We start from the raw sequence: 23,367 nt of genomic DNA on the forward strand, positions 1-23,367 counted from the left end.
GATATGGCACTAACAAATGGAATTGTTATAGAGCTGATGTATTGGGTTACATCTCATTGTCTTTGCAGTATGTCACTAAAGAGAATCTTGTTGATGATTCTTGTAGGGTAGCCATTTAGGGATAGATATTTTGATATTTTCATTAATTCTTCTTGTAGGTCGCCAGGGTCTGTGGTACACTGTATAGCTCTTTTTTTTGAGCATATAGATAATGCTGAGTTTCTGGGATATGTGGTGAGACGAGTCGAAATGGAGGTAGCATCCAGTGTTAGTAGGTTTTCTATATACTGACAGGTTGATGCTATTGTCAGTTTGTTTCTTAATAAGGACGTCTAGGAATGGAAGTTTATTATCTTTTTCTAGTTCCAATGTGAACTTGATGGTGTTGTGGAAGCAATTAATTTTGTTTAGATAATCTATTAATTCTTTTTTTTGTGATTCCAAATGATGAAGATGTCGTCAACATACCTAAACCATGTGGTTGGTTTTGGAGTAATTTGGGATAAAATTTGAGTTTCTAGATTTTCTAAGAATAGGTCGGCACAAGAAGGAGAGAGAGGGCTACCCATGGCTAATCCAGTGGGTTGTTTGTAGTAGGTTTTTTGCCAGGTAAAATAATTTGAAGTTAAGCAATGCTTGAACAACTTGGAGATGTTTGGTGGGAACAAGTTTTCTAAGATGTCGATGACTTCTGAAACTGGGATATTTGTGAACAGAGATGTGACATCCAGGCTAGCCATAATATTATCTTCAGAGAAACTGATGTTTTTTAATTTCTCCAAGAAATGTTGGGAGTTCTTGATATAAGAATCCGTGTTGTGAATGTGAGCTATGTTAATGTTCTTGCAACATTAACATAGCTCAAAAAAAGAGCTATACAGTGTACCACACACCCTGGCGACCTACAAGAAGAAGTAATGAAAATATCAAAAGATCTATCCCTAAATGGCTACCCTACAAGAATCATCAACAAGATTCTCTTTTGTGACATACCGCAAAGACAACGAGATGTAACCCAATACATCAGCCCTATAACAATTCCATTTGTTAGTGTCATATCCAGAAAATTAGCTCTTCTTCTAAAACCATATAATATCAGAGTAACCTTCAAACCTATTGAAACCATTCAAAAGTTTATAAGATCACCGAAAGATAACCATCCTTTCTACAAATACTCTGGAGTTTATAGCATACCTTGTTCTTGCGGTATTAATTACGTCGGACAGACATCTAGAAGTTTTGATACAAGAAAGAAAGAACACATAGGCTATGTAAGGAATAACAGACAGGATATATAAGGCCTTTCTTCACACTTTGCCTCTACCAACCATAATATTGAATGGGATATGAGTCATATGCCCTACATAGAAGACAACTACCATTCCAGAACATTTAAAGAAGCTGCTACAGTCGCCCGTTCAACAGGTAACTTAAATAAGAATCAAGGCCTAATCATACCAGATATATGGAAAACTCTAATCAGATCATTTAACCAAAAAGAAATGAACTTTCATGAAAATTACATTAAATATGTCAACAAATAAAACATTGCGCTTGCGACATGCGTATTATCACTGTATCACGCACAGTGATAACTTTATATAATTTTTAGAACTGTTGGCTAGTTTCCTAGTTTTTGTTACTTTCTATTGCTTACCAGTGTATTCCTTTGAAAATGCTGACAGATATCAGTCAGTGAAACATTGGATATTAAACTAATATTTACTTGACTAACATACAGAATTAAGTCTTTAATTTATTAATACTAGTAGTTAAGAAAAAGGTCATAGTATTAATAACACATTAAATTAAATAAGACTTGTTATGTAGATGGAAGAAAACTGCACCCCAAACTCCTTTAGGTAGTGTAGAAGCTGACCATTGTCTTTGAATTCCTGATATCATGCAATCACATTCTTTATTTGTCCATTTCTTAATATGGTCTTCTTGTATAGGTTCCACTGTATGTTTCTTTGGTTAGTTTTTAACCTGAAGTATAACATCAACAGCATCATGCTGCTCCTTTCTTCCTATAAAATTATCATTCAAGTCCAGCAATAGTTCAAATATTTCTGCAATATCACTTACAGGTGCAAAAGCAAGTCCTATGGTGCTCCGCATTTATTGCTTTACTACATTATCTTGATTGTATTGGGTCTGAATCCCAGCTTTTTGAACTTTCTGGCTAAAATGATGTCCTGTCTTCTATCTGTCCTACTGCCTAGTTCTGTCATCCAAATGTCCACTCACCCAGTTGTCAATGAACTGTACTATAACAGCCCCCCCCCCCCACCCCAAGTCTCTAGTTTCGATGTTGCAAATTCTTGTAACTTACTATTGCAAATTACCATTAATATAGTATTCTGTCTACTATGTCCTTAATCAAAAATATATAACCTTGCAGAAACAATGAACTGATAGTCATTATAACTTGTCCATAGACGCAGTTTGTTCAGACTTTATCACATATCAGATATGTCCTTAAGCAAGAGATTCATAAGAAAAGGATGATGTAGAAGGAATACCGTGTGCAAAGGATCATGTCCATTATTAAGCAGGCAAACTGACCCCGTGAACACACAGATACAGTCAGGAATACTTAAGACAATACCTCCAGCCTTGAAATGTCAGCTATGACACACCAAGCCCAGATAAAAATGGGGGGGGGGGGGGTTTGAGGAGGTGCCATACCTTCCTGTAAAAGGGGCTCACAGCCGTTGAATTATCATATGAAATGAATGTCCATTATGAAAATTATAAGCAGAAGGCTTGAATAATCACAACTGTTGTAAGGAAAGCAATAACTCTTCTAAATGCAGATGGTGTGAGGGGTAACAGATGCAGAAGAGGTTGTTCAACTAATGAGGGCCCATTTTGTTAAAAGCTATCAACCTGGTGTACATGACATTGAGCTCACTGCTACCTCCTCACTGGATAAAGAAACTCAGCTGTATGAGGATGAAGTATTAGATCTGTTGCACAAACTGAATAAGAATTCAGCAATAAGGAATGATGGGATATCAGCACGCGTGCTAAAAGAGTGTTCAGTTGAACTGGCTACTCCTTTGACCAGGCTGTTTCACATGAGTCTCAGAACAGGGAAGATTCTGCAGGAATGAAAAGAATGTATGGTAATCCATTGCACAAGGGTAGTGTAAAGACCAATGTATCCAATTATCAAAAAACCAATATCTCAGGAGTGATGGTGATTTGGGAAAATTGGTTAGGGCTCGCATTCAGAAATGGGATGACAGTGAATCTCTATTTTGCAATGAACAGCATGGATTTACTTAGGGAAGGTCATGTTTCAGCAAACTGCTTACATTCTATAACAATGATACCATTGAACTAGACAAGGGGAATGGATACACCATGATACTTTTGGATTTTGCTAAGGCTTTTGACAGAATACAGCATGGTAGACTGTTGCATAAATTGGAGAATATGGATTTGAATTATAGAATATTAGCATGGATAAGAGGATGGCTGACTGACATATCAAATAGTGGTATATAGGGGATGTGAGCCTGCAAGATTTAAAGGACCCTGCAGGGGCCCGTGCAACTTCTATTCCTGCAGTGCAGGGTGTTCGCGAGGATGATCCTCTATCCCCCCTTTTCTTTAACTGCACCACAGATGAGTTTCTTCATTCTCTTCCTAGCCATATAGGCTATTCTCTAGGCGCTTCCTTTAATGCTATGGCCTTTGCGGACGATCTTATTCTCGTAGCCTTTACTAAGATAGGCTTGCAGGAACTCCTTGACCGTGCAGTTGACTTCTTCTCTATTCAAGGCCTTTCTATTAATGTAGAGAAGTCCTGCTCTTTAGCTCTTGTCCCCTCTGGTCGTGACAAGAAGCTTAAGGTCGAGACTATAGAGTATTCCCTGCAAGGGAGGCCGTTGCATGCTTTGACCATCCTGGAAGAGTGGAGATACCTCGGTATCATGTTCACCCCAAAGGGAAGGTCTTCTGTCCCTTCTATTCTAGAAGTTGGGATCGCTTGTTTGAGGAAAGCTCCTCTCAAGCCCCCAGCAAAGACTGTTTCTCTTTTCTCTCCCACTATCTCCTACCTCGCTTTAACCACAAGTTGGTGCTTGATAGGACATATATCTCGGTACTGTCTCGAATGGACAGGGCTATCCGTTCAGCCACAAGATCATGGCTCCGACTGCCGCCTGACACTCCTACTGCATATTTCCATGCGAGGGTGAAGGATGGTGGGCTTGGGGTTCCATGATACTTAGATGGCTGATCCCACACCTGCGGCTGTCAAGAATAGTGCAGTTAGAACTATCTTCTTCACCCATTTGCAGAGAGGCTTTCTATAGCCCATTAATACAAGAAGACTTTAGGCAGGCTAAAGGCTGGTCCCATTATCAAGGTACTTTAATCGAGTCAGCACCTGCAGAACAAAAGAGATGGGCATCTCCGTTGCACTGTTCTGTAGATGGTGCTCCTTTAAAAGAGTCATATCTGGTGCCTCCCCAACATGATTGGGTAAGGGATGGCAGCAGACTCCTCCCTGGGTTCGATTATATTGATCCTTATCAAGACGAGGATCAATGCCCTGCCTACTCGAGCCCACACAGCTCGATGGGGTAGTGACGACTCCAACTGTGGGGCTGGCTGCCACTACAGTGAGACATTGTCTCGTATAGCCCAATGTTGCTTCCACACCCACGGGGTCCGCGTAAGGAGGCAGGATGCCGTAGTCTCCATTCTGAACAACCGCTTTAAGAACAAAGGAGGAGGAGGTCCACATTATAGGACCTTTGCAGGTTTGCGTAAGCCAGACTTAGTGATTAAAAGGCGCCCACTAGCCTATAGCCATAATAATAAAGTAAATTATCATAAAAATAACCAAGATCTAGTTAGTAAGATATGGGAGGAGAATGGGGCAACTCCGAGGTTTACCAGCACCACCATCTCTTTAAATGGAGTATGGAGCTCAGATAAGGACTTAAAACAGCTTGGGTTTACGCAGAAGGATATAAAAGTTCTTTCCTTGAGGGCCCTACAGGACACACTGGTGGTATGGAGTTGCCACCAGAGAATGACTACAATGATAACTAGAACAGGCATAGGGTAAAACACTTATAAAGGAGCAGGCATATATCAAGTCTGGACGTGATGTAAGGGTAGTACTGCCCATAACCAGTACGAAGATTATAAAAAAATAAAAAAAGCAGTGGTGTACCACAAGGATCAGTGCTTGGTCCACTGTTATTGAATCACCATCATCAAATTCCTGACATGTACTCTCAAGGAGAGTAGAAGATAGGATAGTACAACATGAAAATATTACATCATTACTAACTTCCTATCTATAATTTTCTTCCGAATCAACTTGTTACTTGTCAAGACTCCAACATTATCAGATTTTATATTTCTGTTCTCTAAGGCATTTTTACTGTATCAATCCACCTAAATCTTGGTCTTCCTCTGGGTCTTCCCCCCCCCCCCCCCCAGCATGGCAGAGAATACTTGTTTTGCTAATCTTTTCTCTCCTATTCTGGTTAAGTGACCATGCCACTGAGATTAGCTCTACTAACAATGTCAAGTTCTTTCCTAATATCCTCATTTTTAATATGATATTGCCATTGCTGTCAGCTGTTCACGCCCATAATGTTTCTCAAGAGTCTCATATTCTGTTGTCTATTTCCATATTTAATTTACCATTTTCACTAAATATCGAGCCCAAGTAGTTGAAATGTTTTACTTGTTCTGTAGGTTCTCCATTCATGATGCAGTTCATATTTTTCTGCCAATTTTCATTTTCTTTGTATTGTTATTGCTAACTTTCATACCAAATCTATTACAACAGTTATTCAATTTAGCTAGGGAATCTTGCAGACTTATACTGGATTTATTTAGAAGCATAACATCATCTGCATAAAGCAAAGAGCTGAGATTAACATCTCCAATTTTGAAATCAGGTTTAATACCACTTCCCTTCATAATGTGATCTATATAGATAATGAATAACACAGGGGATGATGTGCATGCTTATCTGACACCAGATTTAACATAAAACCACCTTCCTGTACTTCCTTCGATTCTAACTGCCGACTTACAACTCAAATAAAGACTAAGTATTGCTTGATATAATGCTCCATTGACACCATACAACTGCAGCATTTTGAAATAGCTTTTCTCTTGACACCTTGTGATATGCTTTTTTCCAGATCTACAAAACTTAAATACAGTTCTTTGTTATATTCCCATGATTTCTCAACTGTTTGTTGCAAAGGGAAAATCTGATCCTGACAGCCTCTATTTGGCCTGAATCCGACTTGTTCTTCACCAAGCTTCCCTTCCATAATCCTTCTGAACCGTTTCTCAAGTATACTTGTATAAATCTTACTGGGAACACTCAGTAAGGAAATACCTCTATAATTCTCATATTCAGTTTTATTTTCTATTTTATACATGGGACCATGAGAGCTCGACTCCAATCATCTGGAATTCGCCCCTCTGTCCAGGCCTTTCTCAACATGCAGTGCAGCCACTTACAGTGGCCGAACTGCATACTTTATAGATCCATACTTGAGCATTTTTGGTCAAATATCATCTACTCCAACTGCCTTTCCACATATCAGGCTTTTGATGGCTTTTTCTACTTCAAGTATGGATATGTATTCCTGATTGCATGCCTGTTGATTGTTTTTTTACCACTGTGCTACCAACTGATTGTTTCATTTGGCAATTTTTTGAAGTAATTATTCTATACATCAAAGATATTTTTCTCCAGTTTGCATGTCATCTTTATCATCTCTAATTCCTTTTACAGCACTATTTCCTCCATTTCTGAGCTTTTTCAACAGCTTTCAAATATTTTGCCATATTGTTGGAAGTTTTTGCACTTGGTTTTCCTATAAATTAAAGATACCAAGAAATTATATACTTGGTTTAATCCTTTTTCCAAGAGTAAGCAAACGAAGTTTGCACCTGAAGTATTTTCAGGTGCAAACTGAACCATATACAGGCGACGCCCCAGCTGGCATGAAATTCTGTCATGTTGTACCATAATTTTATATTGTGGTTTAAGCCAATCAGAATACAATTTGGGTGGCTAAATCCTAAATTGCCAGCATATCCTTGTTCGTTCAGTATCCAGGTAGATACCAATAAGGTGCACCACGAGAAGATGAGGATTGGACATTAGGGTTGGTTGGTTCTCCGTGTTGCTTTAAAGACTATGTTCAGGTCTCCTCTCAGTTATACAGCTTTGAACCTTAAGCACCCCAATAAGAAATGCTAGTGAATAGATAGCCTTCTCGGTGCATCAAAAACTTTTATATGATTTCCACCTCTCAAGATAAAACTGCATAATCTTTCTCTGTCTCTCTCTCCAACTGAAGGAATAACAGTATTCTCATTTAGACATATCCTCAGATGCTATTAATAAATTCAATATTCTTGCACCAACAAATCCCTTCCATCATGCTGATTAGGGTAGTTATCCCTCAAGCATTTATAATTTTTTTTTCAATCTATATCCTCATACTTTTATTCATAAGGTGTATATCTATACTGTTTAATGTAATCTAAAAATGACCTTGGTTTGTAGCAGCAACCACTATGCATTTTATTCATTTACAACACACTAAAAAGACTAAAATAACTCATACTACCGCCATTCAAGATCTCTACTCTATTTGGATTTAATTTCTCTGTAATCATAGGTAATACTCCCCCCATCCTTAATATCGTTTCTGAATATATTGAAGCCTGTTATGAATGCTAAGTAGCATTGGTTCAATATGTTATTAGCTAGATATCTTCTAATAAATGGTCATTCGCTTCAGTTTGTATGTGTATGTGGATTGTAGAAACCTTCAGTTTTGTATAGCTAATGCAAGTTGTAAATGTTGTCTGTAATAAACATGCATCAACCATTAAATTCTAAGTTTTGTAAGAGTAATCTTCACTAATATTAAGCAACAATATTTTTAGATATATGAAGAGTCAAAGGCTTCAATTCGGCGACATATGACTTGTTTAAGTTAAGGGGTATTACATCCCATATCGTTTCTTAGCTGAATAAGAAACTCAAAGAGTTTCATGCCGAATATAATAGAAACTATATAAGTTCGGCGATTCCAAGCGTAAGCAAATACCTGGATACTGCAGCAACTGACCCTTAAGGTAGTGCAAGCTCCGATCACTATTCTTGATATTTACCCATAATGTGAACTTAGCTCCTAGGAGCTGTATTACTGTTCTACATTATGAGAGAAGGTCACTACCCAGACTGGTTTCAACCTTTATTGAGGTCTCATCAGTGAGTAGGTAGACCTAGTTAATATCAAGTTTGTAGCGAACAGAACTTACAACACCTCTCGGCAATACTCATAGAAGGGTTGTAAGTTCTGTTCGCTACAAACTTGATATTAACTAGGTCTACCTACTCACTGATGAGACCTCAATAAAGGTTGAAACCGGTCTGGGTAGTGACCTTCTCTCATAATGTAGAACAGTAATACAGTTCCTAGGAGCTAAGTTCACATTATGGGTAAATATCAAGAATAGTGATCGGAGCTTGCTCCACCTTTGACATGAGTTGCCTCAGCTTGCACTACCTTAAGGGTCAGTTGCTGCAGTATCCAGGTATTTGCTTACGCTTGGAATCGCCGAACTTATATAGTTTCTACTATATTCGGCATGAAACTCTTTGAGTTTCTTATTCGGATAAGAAACGATATGGGATGTAATATCCCTTAACTTAAACAACATTTTTGCTTACATGCTCTTAAAAGGCAGACTCATAATGCAGTACATATATGTGCATAATCAAAAATTACAACATGAATAGAACATTGTAAATATAGATTTTCTTCATAACATTAAGAAAAAAAAAAGTGCAACTCACTCTTTCTTGTGTGTGTGTGTGTGTGTGTGTGTGTGTGTGTGTGTGTGTGTGTGTGTGTGTGTGTGTGCATAGATTGTAATTAATGTAGGTACCATTTTTACACTGTCCCATATCATTAAGTGCATATTTAATGATATGGGACAGACACATGATTTTGTAAATGTATGTCAAATATATTAAACAGATAAAAGTAAATATATTAAACAGATAAACAGAGACTATAAATACATTGAAATTATAAAACATACTTGGAGATGACTGATATTCTGATTTCTTGAATCTTTCTGTTTGGAGACTAGTTACAGCATATTATTATGAAGATATTCCTATAAACAAATCAGACAACCAGAAAAATTAGCTAACAGTGACATATTCGTTACTTCAATAATTAAATTAATTTCTTTGAACAGTAGTGCTACATCTAACTCTTTCTTCATCAATAACCTATAAAACTTTGCAATTTACAACAAATTACATTTGTTTAATATCAATCTCACAAATGAGAACTAACAAAACAGTACTACACTAGTGGCCAAAATTGTGGAAACCGTTTGGAAAAAGGTTTCCACAATGAGCATGTGTGTAAATATATGGAGAGAGAGCCAATCAGGTGTCATCTTGTTTTGGCAATGAGCCAATAAGGTCATAGTAGGATTCAGCTATTGACATCATATATTGGAGCTGAAAGGAGGACATTTGTCGGTGTGTTATGTGATTGCTATCAAGTTGGTTGGTTTATTTTGTGTTCCTTCATTTAGTGAGCTTGTAAAACGTAATAAAATTAAAGAAATGGCACAAAGAGTTGACTGGTCACCCAGAAAGCAATGTTAAATAGTACTATGAAGTGAACAAGGCTAGAGTTATGAATAAAAATTGGTGAAAACTTAACCAAAGGTGGCATTTCTAAATTTTTGAAGAGGTATAAGGAGACTTAGTCACTACAAAACCAGACTGGTAAAGGCAGGAAAAGGTGCCCAACAGCAAGTGATGATAGAAGAATTGAGAGACTGTGCCTACGTAACAGAAGAAAATCATCTGCGTGAAGATGAAATGGCACAATACAATGTGAAGTTGAGTGCAAGGACTGTTCGGCGCAGACTGCAGGAATTTGGTCTAAATGCAAGAATTCCATGAAAAAAAAGCCATTTTTATCTGTGAAACAAAGGTTGAAAAGATTAAACTGGGCTAAAAGCCATGTTAACTGGACAGCAGAACAATGGGACAGTGTTATTTGGAGTGATAGCATAAAATATGTAAGAAGAAGAATCGGAGAAGATTTGCATCTGATTGCATTACACCTACTGTGAAACACCCACTTCGTATTATTATCTGAGGTTGTATGACATCAAAAGGTGTGGGCAGAATTTGCATGATTAATGGGAATATAAATGTCCAAAATTACATAAATGAAATACTTGAGCCCAAACTGAAGCCTTCTGCACGTGATCTTTTCCAAGATAATGAAGCATTTATATTTCAACAGGATTCAGCTCCATGTCATGTTGCTACTGTGTGCAAAAAGTGGTTTCAAGATAATCATATTCCTCTGCTGAAATGGCCTGGGAATAGCCCAGACCTTAACCCAATCGAAAATCTATGGAGCCGACTAAAGAAACTCACCAATAAAACCCAATTAATAGAAGCAATAATTCAATCTTGGTTTCATATTATAAACAGCTGCAGAACAAAAAAACTTGGTTCACTCCATGGGAAGGCATTGTAAGGCCATAATTAAAGCTAAAAGTTACCCAAGTATTAACTCACATTGTGAGAATTTTTGTATATCTCATTTTTTCTGTGTTTCACTTTTTTTCTTTATAAATGCTGTTCTAATAAAAAAATCCTTCATAAAAGTTATTGCATTACATTCTTGATTAAATTATCTTTCCATTGATATATAATTTTATGGTATTACACCAAAAAAAGTGGTGTTATGAGCCATCAGACCTCAAAAATACACTTTTTCCAAAAGTGTTTCCAAAATTTTGGCCACTAGTGTATGTGTGGGCAAGTCATTCTCTCTCAGGGAGAGCAATAAAATGATCACCAGGACTAGTTCAGTAATTTTCACTCCTGCACCCATGTTATGTGCTGCTCTACCTTGACAATGCCTCAATAACTATTATTACATGGATGTCTTCATGGAGTCTATAGACTCATCACAGGAGCTGCAATAAACAATAAGAATTTCACTAAGCACTATCAATCAGACAAGACTGCGTAACTCACCTTTAGTCGAAAGAGACAAGATAAAGGCTTTGTCTATACAGACTGAGCTATGAAGGCTCTATGATCCCAAATTCATCCGAAAGTTGAACAACCTCCTCCCCACTTCTGTTTTCGTAAGAGTAGACAGTGAACCTGAAGTTGAATGAAATTAAAGAATGTGTTTCTTGAAGAGCTGAAGGTTGTAGATAAGGAAGATAGCATTTAAGACATTGGCTATGGAAGATCTTGAAACATAAATTGTTTGAGTGCTACAAGGTTCATCAAATGAAGAAGAAGAATGGAGTTACTATCATCAGCATTGATAAAAAGTATAGGAGAAACTATTAGGTAACCAAAACAGTTCTTGAAGCTTTTCAATAAAAATTAAACAACTGCAGAAATTTTCATAAAATGTTTTATTCATTAACATAAGTACCTTCACAATCTACAGCTCTTTCCCTACAAGACACAAATTTGCAAATTCCGCTTTTATAAAACGGTTGTCTTTAGCAGTAATAAACCAAGCAACTTCTGCTTCAATCTCTGTTTTATTGCAGAACTGTCTATTTTGCAAGTGATTGTCTAGCAACAAAAAAAGGTGATAATCAATTGGAGAAATCAGGAGAATTCTCTAAATGAATACAGAGGATGAGGGGGCATCTCCCATCCTTAAGCACAAATCTCCTCACAAGTAAGTTTTGCGGTATGAGGTTTTGCATTGTCCTGTAAGAATAACACTTTCTTCCGATTAACTAGTCCTGGCTGTTTCTGAAATAATGCATCCTGCACGCACTTGAGTTGCATCGAGTAGATCTCAGCTATAATTGTTTGGCCTGCAGTGAGAAACTCATAGTGAAGCTGGTATTGTCCGCTACGAGTTTCTTGCTGCAGGCCAAACAATTATAGCTGAGATCTACTGGTGTAAGAAGCACACACAAGAAGCACAGTCTTCTGGGGATGAAGTGATGCCTTTGAAGTATGCAGTACTGGATCATTTGGTGACAACCAATGATAAGTTTGCTTCCTGTGAGAGTTCAAGATCCATTTTTCATCACAAGTGAGCAAGTAATCCAAAAATTGTTCGTTTTTATGATGTGAAAGAAGTGAAGAACAAATTGATAGCCTTTGAAGTTTACTGTCACCTGATAATGCATATGGAAACCATTTGCTTAGGTTCCATGAATTTCCCAGTTGATGCAAGTGTAAACAAATTGTTTTACTACTCACGTTAAACATTTGTGAAAGTTCTTGACATGTTAATCTTGAATTATTTTCAACGGCGGCATGTAATTCTTCATTATCAATAACGGAAGGTCTTCCTGAATGTGGTGCATCTTCAAGTGATTCATCACCAAAAACAATTTTTTTAAATCATTTCTACACAGTACATTTTGCTATTGCATCTTTTCCAAATGCCACACATATCCTATGGGATGCTTATGAAGCCTTCAAACTGAGTTTAAATTCGTAAAGAAAACAAGCCCGAATTACACCAGGTTCAACTGACATTTTAAAAGGGTTCAAAGTCACAGAAAAAGAGTACACACTAAGTTAAAGAGTACCGATTGACATGCCTTATGACACATGATGTCATGACACAGAAAAAATTGCACTCTGCAAATCACTACAAAATAAAACAAGTCATTGCAGCGAACTACTGAAAACCGCACAAACTTTTTTGGTTAGCTGATACAAAACCCTGGTATACCCCAATACTGAAAGAAATCAGAAGAGAGGAAATTTGTGACTAATCAAGGATTGAAGAAGACTACAAGAAGGTTTGTTTGTTCTGGGTTTAATGGCAGGAGGACAGCTATGGTCATACTGCACCAGTACACAAGATAATATATATGAGCCACACAGGTATGTATAAAAATAAGTGTAGAAAATTTATAAAAACAGTTTTTCTTAAAAAAAAAAAAAAATGGTGTAAAAGTTTATATTACACTAAATTTAAATAATATGCACATAATTTATATAAGATAATATACCTTTAAAAATTTTAAAATGGAGGTGACACTTGATGAATGTGACTACAATAGTGATGGTATTCATTGAGGAAACAAGAACAGTCAATTACAATTTAATCTAGTACTACACAACTCATGCATAAGGCATGTCATAATCCCTCAATAGGAAGGAGATGGTTCATGCTGTGCTCCACATAAGTTGTAGTCACCATTGTGACTTATGTGGAGCCAAGCACGAACAACTTCCTCTTAATGATTCCTGCATGGATTAGACTGCCACATTTTGATTTCAAGCATGATCTAATGGAGTTTATTATTGGTCTCTCTATTCAATGATAGCTACCACTGGGATAAAAGTTTGTGTCTGGTGATTTTCTAGTAATTGATGTTAGGGACAGGGAGATGGTGAAAGCTTGAGAAACAAGTTGACCTATCTGCAACATTTCACTTAATCCCAATGTGGTTGGAATCCAACAGAAGCATACATCCAAGTATAGCTTTCATAACTGAGAAAGGGCATGTTGGATATGAGAGCCAGAGATGTTTCTGCAGCTCTAGACATCTTATTGCTTGTAGAGAACTTTGTTAATCTGCATATATAATGCATCATTGGTAACATTACATACAGCCTTTTGAAATTTAAGGTAAGCTCTGTTGCATATAGCTCAGCAGTGAAGTTGTTGCATTCCAGTAGGATCTGAATAGATATTATGCTGCCTGAGAAGATTGCAGAAAATTCCACTAAATCCTCTGATTCTAAATCCATCCATGTAGATATACACAAAATCAGAGTATTCCAGTCTATGTGTTTCATAGAGTGGCTGGTAGACAACAGGAGTGGAACATTTGGATAGCCTACAAAAAGAAAAGCTGTATAGTGATATGTATGACTGCTGCAGTGATAGTGTATTTAGTGGCATCTCTGCTATGTAGTCTACCCCAATATCTAGAGTTCGTAGGAGGGCTTTTATTTACAAATCGAAGGGTCTTATGACAATCATGATGTGTGTTGTACAGATTATCTTACCTTGGGCAAAAATAGTTGACCATGTGGGATGCTCTTATAGGGATTTTATTTTTAGAGCATACAGTAGAGACAGTTATTAACATCAAATTGATAATGGCAGGAAAACAATATTAATAGGTCTTAAGACGGGACCAACGGAAAATGATGTAAATCGCAGGAACGTAAAAATGGGGCTGTATATAAATATATATAAAACTGCCATACATACCAATATATTTTTGTCAAGTAAGAAAATAGACAATGGAGTGACACTTGTTTGTTAAATAATTAAAAAAGATTTCAATTTTAACATAAAACAGTAAAAACCCGAAACAATGTCACCCTCCTTCCATAAAAAAAAAAAAAAAAAAAAAAAAAAAAAAAAAACAGAAGGCAATCAGTATTCTTAAATATATGACAGAATTCATTGGTTCTTAATGGGCTGATAATGCACAATATATATATTCCTTTTCAGTAGAATGTTGACTTCTGCCTTCAAATGGCAGGGGCTATGATGACTGACTATTGCTGGTATGAACTATGCTGATAAGAGGCCTTACCCAAATTGTAGACAGATGAAGCAATGGAGCCAGCTACATTATAAGCTATTAACACTTATGGACAGTAGGCATAATCCATATGAGAAATAATGCTACTGCATTCAGGAAAGTTGATATGCCTGACCATAAACACAGGGACTGAGTATGAAATGGTTTCCAAAAGCAATCTCCTATATTGGAACTATAAATGTAAATATAACTAATTTAAATATAATGTCAATCTGCACTATGCAAACCAATAAAATTATTACTAGCAGAAAAGAACTGAATAAGTTCAAATGGTCCATTGTCTATTTTGCAAATACTCACTGTAAAATCTTGCATAGCAGAGAAAGATGGCCATATCGATGTTCATGGCAGAATAAGTTCGTCTTTGTTCTGTTCTGGCTCCAGGTTCAAGAAAGTTATGCCGATTCAAGGTCGGAGACCCACGTTCCCACCAAAAGACGTCTGAAGTGCTATTTGTCAACTATTTGTCATAAAGTGAAGATCTGATCCTGACAGCCTCTATTTGGCTTGAATCCAGCTTGTTCTTCACCAAGCTTTTCTTCCACAATTCTTCTCAACCGTTTTTTTTAAGTATACTGGCATAAATCTTGCTAGGAACACTCAGTAGGGAAATTTTACATTTGTAATTCTCTCAATCAGTTTTATTTCCCTTTTTATATATGGGTACTATTAGAGCTCTACTCTAATCATCAGGAATTCATCCCTCTGACCAGGCCTTCTGAACTATGCAGTGCAGCCACTGTAAGACTTTTATACCACCATACTTCAGCATTTCTGGTCAAATATCATCTACTCCTGCTACCTTTCCACATTTCAAGCCTCTGATGGCTTTTTTTAGTTCAAGTATGGATATGTAATATGTAATATTCCTGATTGTATGCCTGTTGAGTTTTTTTTACCACTGTGCTATCACTGCTTGTTTCATTTAGCAATTTTTCGAAGTAATTACTCCACACTTCAAGGATATCTTTTTCTCCCGTTTTCATGTCACCTTTATCATCCCTAACTCCTTTTACAGCACTCTTACTCTTTCCTCCATTTCTAAGCTTCTTTAATAACTTCCAGAATATCTTACTACCTTCTTGATATTTATTTTCTATGTTCTTGCCAAAGTCCTCCCTTTTTTTTTAGCTAGTTTTACACCATGTTTAGCCTTCTTACATTTGTCTTTGTATTCTCTAAGAGCACAAGCTGACTTATTTTCCAGGAACTTTTCATATGCTTTCTTCTTTTCCTTCACTGCCTCTTTAACTTCCTGTGTCCACCATGGAGTTCTGATCTTTCTATCCTTGCACACAACCTCACCACATGCCTTTCTGGCTGAATCAAACAGGGTATTCTTCAAGGATTGCCATTGATTCTCCAGGGTTTGGTTCCTGTTTTCAAACTCTTTCATTTTTTCTTCAATAATCTTTTGTATTTTTGTCTACAGTTCACATCTGAGAGCTGCTCAACGAATTCAAAGAAATAAAAAGTGACCTCAAAAATTCCCGGGAAAAAGGTACCTGTGTGCGTAGCCAAGAAAAGGAAAGTAGCAATGGATAGTGATTTCAAGAATCTATTAGTGCGGACAAGATGATCGTATACAAAGTATGGTTTAATATATTGTTTTTCACTAAAGGCGGAATTTGTGACGGTGATTTCTATAAAGTTTTATCTTAACATTGTTTATTAGCTAAGCCTGCCCTTAGCATGTGTAAAATTGCTCTGTGCATGACTAAGTGATAGCTAAACCACAGACAAGTTGTGTTAACAGAGAATTGTTTACTTAAGAAGATTAATTTTAATTCCGATATATCTTGCTGTAGAAGTATAGAGCCTGAGAAATATTTGTGTGTTTACTATTAACCCATTTGTACATTCAATTTGCATGAATAAATTGTTTTGTTCGTTAAATAATTTGCCTGATTCCTGCTTACCAATACACTGATCATAAAAATCGAATCTACGTGACCAAGAGTGTTAAGTAGCCACGACTGAAAGTAGTAATTTTGCGTTGCTAGATTTAGTAATAAGTAAGAGAGGAAAACTCCGTGTTTTGCTGAGTGTTTTTCTTTGGAAGGATATTCAACTCCTATCTACGAATTTTGATGGTGCAGTCGATACACAAATAAATTTCCAAATTCAATATAGAAAATTCCAGTAGTTCAGAAAAAGAGATTGGCTCCAGCAAGAGGCAATTTCTTAGTTCTAAAGTTTTGTGCACATGAAGAATCATAATTATGGCCTTGAGACAAAGGAGGGGGATTAAAAATAGGAGACTAAATCAAGCAACGTGTTAAGAGCTTGGTATATGCCTGTTAATGTTAAAGTTAAGATAAGATAGGTGAAATAAAAATTAGGAATGAAACAATTGTAATAAATGTAAAACAATTGTATCTAAAATTTTACAATGGCACAGACAACAAGGATTTAATAAAAGATATGATATAATACAAATCACTAAAATTAACACCACTGTATAGGAAAAGGACTCATCAATTTGAAGAAAGCAAGATTATCTATTCTATCTTTGTAATATACAGAGGTAGAATAGATAACCTGTACAGAATGGGAATTAGCAATAAGAGTTAACACAGAACATCCAAGAAGTCAAAAGTCTCATCAAGAATAACAGTTCTATGATTAAAAGGAAAAGAAAAAAAAAGACTATATATAAAATTTCTTTATGTGTATGCACCATATTCCTCACATTCAGAAGAAAAATATCATATTGAATTTTATCATAAATTATAATATGAGATTAAAACTAACCTCAATAGAAAAATGCTTATTATTATAATGGGAGATTGCAATGCTAAAGTTGGATAGTACTCTGAAGATATGTTACACATCATGGTGGCAAGTTCAGCATAGATAAAAGAAAGAGGGGGAACACTTACTGGATTTCTGTATAAAGAAAATGAAATAGTTGGTGCAAATATAATGTTTTTTTTCACATACAAGTACATAAATATACACATACCTTCTTAATGCTTTTCTGATGTTTTTTTTTAATTTCAATAAAAATCAGAGTGAAGTTTTCATTAAGAGAATATATATAAATACTTCTTTAAGTTTAATAAATTGTTTATATTAAATGTACCCTTTTGAATTCTTTATTTGTTTTTCAACCCTTTTAGCATTTTAAATCTGCAAACACCAATGTGTGTGTCGTTTCTCTATAGCTCCACAAGTATTATCTGCTTCACATGCTTGAAAACAAGAGTAACCGAAATAAAAACAATTATTGTTTGAGCAAAAGTGAACCTAATAACTATTTATTTTCATAATTTTTTCAGTTCATAAACCATGAAAACTGGTTAACACTAATAAAGATTGTAATTTCTTATTTATTTCCATATGTTTGTATAGAGAATTTTTAGGAATTAATTTTTTTTTTCAAAAAAAGTATCTTAAGGATTGTACATATGAGTAGCATGACAATCCAATGATTTAAGATTTCATTATCATTTCCTATCAGTAATTTCCAAAATGATCTACTTAACTGCCAGGTTTATAGTTTGATCTGCTATTAATTCTTCTATTTCTAATTTTCCCTCCCTATTATTCATTTTTGCTTCTTCAAATATCTGTTTTGGTAATATTTTATGCCATTCTATATAAATTATCATAATACTAGAGATTAGTTATACTTACATATTCCTGAAATTTAATAATGCTAAGTGCCTTTAACGCCTTTCTAATCACATGCAATTATACTGACAACAGTGATTTTTGACAATTAAGGGCAGCTGACAAAAACAGTTGACTTCAGTATCTATCCACTGCAATGAAAAGCATACCCTTCAAAGAAGTAGTCTCCAAGACTATATGGTCTTGGAGTCTACTTCTATAAGTAGGTTAAATCTCTTGAGGAAAAACAATGAGTTAATCTACTAGTGGAAATCAACTCTTTTAAGGGGTGAAAAGAAGAAAAAAAAAAACAAGAAAATATCTAGGCTTCATTTCTACTATAGTGGATACTTATTCTTGTAGTGAAATCGTCCAGACAGATAATTTTACAAACCAATTTCTTGCACATCATTTAGTGGAAATAATTGGCAAAGCAAAGAAGATTAGAGCAAGTGAGATCCTACTAAATAAATACAGAACTTTATATCTAGGCAGTAATGATCAAGGAAAGGAAGGAGTAGCAATAGTTAACAATAAACCCTGGAAGCCTTGCAAGAGCACTTGAACAGATGGTGAATGGACAAATGAGTGGGCTACCAGTTCAATGTAGCAAAGTGTAGTTTTTAAAATTCAGGAAGCAAAGATGGAATGCAGAGTATAAAATTGGTGAGAATATCTTAAAGAAAGTGGAGAAGATGAAGGATCTTGGGGTGATGGCAACAATGCAGAGGATTACTAACATGTAAAACCAAGGATGTTATGATTCCATTGTATACAGTGGCGTATTTAGGTATTTCCTGTCCGTAGGCCCGCAGAAAGTGCCCCCCCCCCATATTTAATGAACATGTTGATTTAAATGCATAACCCATTTATAACCTATTTATAATAAAATTTATATTACGTAAATTCGTAATATAAATATATCGATTTGTATAGTTATGCAGAATCTGATTACATGCCAATATGCTTGTAGGCTAAACTTACAATGAGGAAAAGAAAAATATTTCTCTACTTGTGAGTAGATGCAGCATATAAGGAACATGTTATAATTACAAAAACGAGAGCCTGGAAATTTCCGCCGTCCCTCAAAATTTGCCACTCTAGGCCCGGGCCTATACCTAAATACGCCACTGATTGCATAACGTTTTGATCAGACTGCATATGAATTACCATGCTCAGATTTGGTCACCTGGTTTTCAAATGAGATGTTGGAAAAGATTCAGAGATGATTGAATAAGGTGGTTTCTGGTCTCTAGAATATTAATTATGAAAACAGATTGAGAGAATGCAATCTGCAGTCTGGTGGATAGGAGGAGGCAGGGGAAGGGAGACATGATCAAGACATACAAGTCATTAAGGAGTTATTACTGGATTAATGTGGATGATATTTTTCAAAGAATGGGTGGGGATGAGGTGGGGGTAGAACAAGAGGCCATCCCTGGAAGCTGTATAAGGAAGTTATAAACAAGGGGTGGGGGCAAGGAATATATTTTTTGCTCTAATTTTTGGAAATCGTTAGGCAGAGTGAGTTCACTTTTGCTAGATTTGTAGACTTAGAGGAGTAAGTGAATGCATACAATACATAATATATATATATGCTTATTACTATAGTGTAATCATTAAAGTAAGCTCAGTTTCTAGATGACAAAACATCATGGGTGGTGTCTGCCAGGAGCAAGCAGCTGCTGCCATTTCATGTTCCTAACTGATATTGTGATATGAAATAGTAGATCTATGGTTTATTTTTCTGAGTGTGTACAATTAAGAACTCCAGTTGCCAGGAGGGAGAAACTCTACTTGACTGTACCAAAAATCGATTAACTCAGAACTGGCAGATAAAAGTTTTCTAGTCAGTAATTAGAATCAACAGGGATATTCAGATTAAATTTTTTTTTTAAATTATATACACACACACACACACACACACACACACACACACACACACACACACACACACACACACACAGGTATCCCTTGCTTAATGTGGTTTTGCTTAACGCAGGATTTCATTAACACAGCAAAATGAATTGTGACAATCCCTTTATATACGTGGTAAGAGTTTTAATTAAAGCGCCTTTAAATTCACCACGCAAAACACACGCAAGCCTCAAGGAGTGTTTCCAGGCCGAGAGAAAGAAAGTCGTGAGCATGATGACATAATTCCTCCCATTAAGCATTAAGAGCTTGTGTATTACAAGCTCCAATTGTTCTGCTGTATTTACAAATTACGTCTTCGTAAATTTTTTTTGCAATCAAGTTCTAAGCCTATTTTGAAGACTTCAAGAGACTAAATATAAAGAAAACAATTCAAAATTCACAGCTAGCAAAGGCTAGCTTGAAAATTTTAAATATAGGACTGGACTAAAGAATGTGAAAATAACAGGTGAAGCTGCAAGTGCTGATGAAGATGCTGCATCTACATTTCCTGCTGAGCTGCAGAAAATTATCGAAGAAAATTATTAAGACTACCGCCAAATTTTCAATGTAGATGAAACTCGCCTCTATTGGAAAAAAAATGCCACCTAGAACTTTTATATCAAAAAAAGAAGCAGTGCAACCTGACTATAAAGTATCAAAAGATCGCTTAGCTATTATTATATTTGGAGTAAATGCTAATGGAGATTTTAAATTGAAACTGCTGCTTGTTTATCGAACTAAGAACCCAAGGGCTTTAAAAGGATGTAACAAGAACTCTTCACCTGTAAGTGAGCAAATCAGATGGCTTGGGTTATCCTAAGCCTATTTGAAGATTGGTTTAAATCTTATTTTTGTCTGGCAGTTGAAGCTTATTGCAAGAGAAATAACTTAGCTTTCAAAGCTCTTTTGCTTTTAGATAATGCACCTGGACATCCAAATTCTCTTAATGATCTGTGTGAGAATGTGAAAGTTTTATTTTTCCACCAAATACGATATCATTGCTACAACCCATGGACATGGGCATCATTACAACTTTCAAAGCCTATTTTTTTAAAAAGACATTCTCAAAGGCAGTAGAAACAACAACGAGAGAAAATGTGATTAAGCTCCAAGAATTTTGGAAGAAGGAAAAATTTTAACATTAAACATACAATTGAAAACATTCGTGACTCGTGGGAGCAAGTGTCTTCTAGCTGCATGAGAGCTGTTTGGAAAAACCTTTTGCCAGAATGCAATAATGACTTAGGTGGTTTTCGAAATCCTGTGAACAATGTGGTTGAAGAAATCGTTGCAATTGGTGAATCGTCCTCCTCCTCCTCATCACATGACCAAACCATCTCAACCTTGCTTCCTGTATCATCGCTCCTAAGTTCGTAACTTTCACTGTTCCCCTTACATAGTCATTTCTCAGACGATCCTTTCTGGTCACACTGCACATCCACCTAAGCATTCTCATCTCTGCTACTTCCATCCTGCTGATGTTATTTTTCCTCAGGGCCACAGTTTCTATAGCATACGTCATAGCTGGCCTCACTACTGTCCTATAGATTTTGGCATCCTCTTATCGCATAACACTCCAGCCATCTCCCTCCAATTCCTCCAACCCGCTTGTATCCTGCATCCCACTTCCTTCTCAGTTCCTCCATCTTCTTCCACTGTTGAACCTAAATATCCAAAGTCCCTCACCTTCCTGATGACATTTCCTTCCAGCTCCAGATCTGTCTCCTGGCTGCCGCCCACTGTGCAACACACATACTCTGTCTTACTTCTGCTCAGTCTCATACCTCTCTCTTCCAGTACTTTTCTCCATCTTTCCAGTTTAGTTCCCGCTTCTTCTCTTGAATCTACACACAGCAAGTGTGTAGACACAATGTCATCTGCATACGACATTGTCAAAGGTGAATCTTCTCTCGCCTCCTCCACATCTCTTCACATTTCTGTACATCTCCCGCACCAACCTGACATATTTCTCCAGAACCTTCTTCTCCCTCAGACACCTCCAGACTTCTTGCCTTGGCACTCTATCGTATGCTTTCTCCAGATCAATAAATGCCAGATGTAGCTCCTGTTGTTTCTCTCAAAACCTTTCCATCATCTACCGTAACCCAAAGATAGCATCTGTTGTTGATCTACCAGGCATGAAGCCAAATTGTTCCTTTGCAATCTCCACCTCCTTCCTCAATCTTCCATCAAGAACCATTTCTAGGATTTTAATTGTGTGGGACATCAACTTTATTCCTCTGTAATTTTTACAGTCTTGTGCATCCCCTTTACCCTTGTAGATGGGGACAAGAGTACTCTCCCTCCATTCCTCGGGTATATTTTCCTCTTGGCAAACTTTCATGAACAGGTCCCACAGCAGGTCAATTCCCTCTTCCCTCAGTGCCTTCCATGCCTCCACTGGAATCCTGTCGGGATCCACCGATTTTCCATTGCTCATCCTCTTCATTGCCTCCGTCACTTCCACTCTACTGATGTTCTGCACCATCCCCTCAGAAGACTGCCCATCTTCTCTGTGGGCATTTTGCATTTTCCCCATTCAAAAGTCCCTCAGTATATATTCTCCATCTGTTTCTTATGTCCACATCCCTCCATAATACTCTTCCTTCAGCATCTTTGATCTGCCTCACATATAAGATGTTCTTTGCTGCTTTATTTCTACATTTCGCTAGTTGGTAAATTTTTCTCTGTCCTTTTGTTTCTAATTGATCATACAGATCTTTATATGCCATGGCCTTCGCCTGTGCCACAACTCTCGTGGCTTCTTGCTTTCTCTCTCTGTCCTCTTCCACTCTTGACTCATCCCACTTCTGCTTTGCCTTCCTCTTAGCTGTCACTGCCACTTGTACATTATTATTCCACCACCAACCCTCATTCTACTCTCTAATCTTTCCAGATGTCTCACCAAGCACCTCGATTGCACAGCTCAGGATTATTTTTGAATTATGTTTCCACCAATCTTGTACACTTTCCAGTCCATCTGAAATACTCTCTAACACCCTCTCCCAAAAACGATTCCTCACACTCTCTTCTTTTAAGTGAAACCACTTAATTGTCTTCATCCCATGGTTCTTATCTTCCATCTTATTTTAAAGTCTGCGCACAGCAGTCGGTGTTGCTGTGCCATTGATCTGTTGGAATTACTTTACAATTTGTGAACTGTTGTTACCACTCCTAAATGTTATCAAATGTTCTTCCCTCTTGTAGAAA

The 23,367-nt window shown here is 36.6% G+C and overlaps 1 protein-coding gene across 4 annotated transcripts in view; it reads right to left on the minus strand.

Moving 5' to 3' along the window:
* Nucleotides 1-23,367, minus strand: part of AdipoR (adiponectin receptor) — a 240,534-nt gene that overhangs the window by 140,267 nt on the left and 76,900 nt on the right. For 2 of the 4 annotated variants that reach the window (XM_090390984.1, XM_090390981.1), the window contains exons 4-5: nt 17,380-17,514; nt 9,121-9,198 (exon numbers count right to left, since the gene is read on the minus strand). The gene's annotated coding sequence lies outside the window, so the exon portion shown is untranslated. The remainder of the gene's footprint in view (nt 1-9,120; nt 9,199-17,379; nt 17,515-23,367) is intronic. The other 2 variants (XM_090390983.1, XM_090390982.1) reach the window with 1 other exon arrangement.

This window comes from Typopeltis vanoorti, chromosome 1 (assembly GCF_054136105.1).
Source record: "Typopeltis vanoorti isolate ZY-2024b chromosome 1, IOZ_Tvanoo_1.0, whole genome shotgun sequence".
Lineage (NCBI taxonomy): Eukaryota > Metazoa > Arthropoda > Arachnida > Uropygi > Thelyphonidae > Typopeltis > Typopeltis vanoorti.